Below are 2,500 nucleotides of genomic sequence, written 5' to 3'. Positions count from 1 at the left end.
GGTTTCAGATCGCGCCAAGTCGAACCCATGACCTGCTCAAGCCATCGTGCGCTGCCGAATTCGCATCTGCGTGTAGGCTGCCATTCCACGCGGCAGCCCCTGTTTTCGTCAGCGTGCCCCCCTGACGAATTTTCCTGCCTGGCCCAGTCCAGCGTCCAGCCCCTGTTCGTCGAAAAATCTGCGCTGCCGATTTTCCACGCGGCAGCCCCTCTTTTCGTCAGCGTGCCCCCCTGACGAATTTTCCTGCCTGGCCCGGCCGGTCCAGCCCCTGTTCGTCGAAAAATCTGCGCTGCCGATTTTCCACTCCGCAGCCCCTGTTTTCGTCAGCGTGCCCCCCTGACGAATTTTCCTGCCTGGCCCGGCCGGTCCAGCATCCAGCCCCTGTTCGTCGAAAAATCTGCGCTGCCGATTTTCCACGCGGCAGCCCCTGTTTTCCTCAGCGTGCCCCCCTGACGAATGTTCGTCGAAAAATCTGCGCTGCCGATTTTCCACGCGGCAGCCCCTCTTTTCGTCAGCGTGCCCCCCTGACGAATGTTCGTCGAAAAATCTGCGCTGCCGATTTTCCACGCGGCAGCCCCTCTTTTCGTCAGCGTGCCCCCTGACGAATTTTCCTGCCTGGCCCAGTCCAGCGTCCAGCCCCTGTTCGTCGAAAAATCTGCGCTGCCGATTTTCCACGCGGCAGCCCCTCTTTTCGTCAGCGTGCCCCCCTGACGAATTTTCCTGCCTGGCCCGGCCAGTCCAGCCCCTGTTCGTCGAAAAATCTGCGCTGCCGATTTTCCACGCGGCAGCCCCTCTTTTCGTCAGCGTGCCCCCCTGACGAATTTTCCTGCCTGGCCCGGCCGGTCCAGCCCCTGTTCGTCGAAAAATCTGCGCTGCCGATTTTCCACTCCGCAGCCCCTGTTTTCGTCAGCGTGGCCCCCTGACGAATTTTCCTGCCTGGCCCGGCCAGTCCAGCGCCCAGCCCCTGTTCGTCGAAAAATCTGCGCTGCCGATTTTCCCCGACGAACCTGCAGCTGCACAAATCCGCGCCGCCACTGCCCCATTGTCTGGACCAACAGTCTTTTCCATCAAGCCCTGGACTATAAATCGTCCAGACTCATCGCCAGCACCCGCTGCCGATTCTGCCGACTTTGCCGATTTCGTCGGCGCTGCCGATTCCAACACTGCACCCACCGTGTCTAAACCAGCGCTGTTTCGTCAGCGTGTCCCCTTGATGAATTTCCCTGCCTGGCCTGGACAGTCCATCTTCCAGCCCATGTTCATCGAAAAATCTGCGCTGCCGATTTCCCCGACGAACCTGCAGCTGCACAAATCTGCGCTGCCGATTTCCCCCCCTGTCGGCATGGCTGCCGCTGCCCCGATGTCCAGACCAACAGTCTTTTTTGTCGACTTTGCCGATTTTGTTCGCGCTGCCGATTCCAACACTACCCCCTGCATCCAAACCAGCATTGTTTCGTCAGCTCTTCCCCTGACGATTTTAGCCCTGTAACAAACAGTAGGCCTCCAATCCCGCCAACGGGAGCCAAGTTGATAGGGAAGAGAATTGAATGACGCGCCTGGTCCTCGCACCCCGCCACCCGAGGGGCCTTTTTCCCGGCAGCCTCTGAAAAACTCTAGCTTTCACGGTCCTCGCCGCCCCTCACCACCATGGCAGGCCTCTAATCCCACCCATCAGCAGTTGTAGCCGATAGGGCAGTGATTTGAATGACGCGTCGCGGGCCGCCGGGTCATCTCACCCGGCCATTAATTGGAGCGTTTTTGGCTGGCCGAGGATGGGGGGATGGATCTCTTCTTCCGAAAAAGCAAACAGTACATCGGGAGTTATGTTGACGGGGCATGGAATTGAATGACCCGTCACGGGCCGCCGGGTCATCTCACCCGGCCATCCCGGGGAGCGTTTTTCCCGGCAGCATCGGGGAAACTCTTGCTTTCACTGCCCGCTGCCCAAGTCCCCACTCGCATCGGCCCCCCGCGCCAACAAGCCAACGCTGCCGAATCGGCAGACACTGCTGCCGAATCTGCCGACACTGCCCCGCGGGCTGCCACTGCCCCAGTGTCTAAACCAGCGGTCTTTCTCGTCGAGCGTTGGACTATCCAGCCCGTCCAGACCCATCGCCAGCACCCGCTGCCGATTCTGCCGACTTTGCCGATTTCGTCGGCGCTGCCGATTCCACCACTGCCCGCCGTGCCTGAACCAGCGCTGTTTCGTCAGCGTGTCCCCTCGATGAATTTTCCTGCATGGCCCGGCCAGTCCAGCGTCCAGCCCGTGTTCGTCGAAAAATCTGCGCTGCCGATTCTGCCGACTTTGCCGATTTCGTCGGCGCTGCCGATTCCAACACTGCCCGCCGTGCCTGAACCAGCGCTGTTTCGTCAGCGTGTCCCCTCGACAAATTTTCCTGCCTGGCCTGGACAGTCCATCGCCCAGCCCATGTTCGTCGCAAAATCTGCGCTGCCGATTTTCCCCGACGAACCTGCAGCCGCACAAATCTGCGCTGCCGAA

The sequence above is a fragment of the Populus nigra genome, chromosome 2, assembly GCF_951802175.1.
Source record: "Populus nigra chromosome 2, ddPopNigr1.1, whole genome shotgun sequence".
Lineage (NCBI taxonomy): Eukaryota > Viridiplantae > Streptophyta > Magnoliopsida > Malpighiales > Salicaceae > Populus > Populus nigra.
This window is presented reverse-complemented; position numbering follows the sequence as displayed.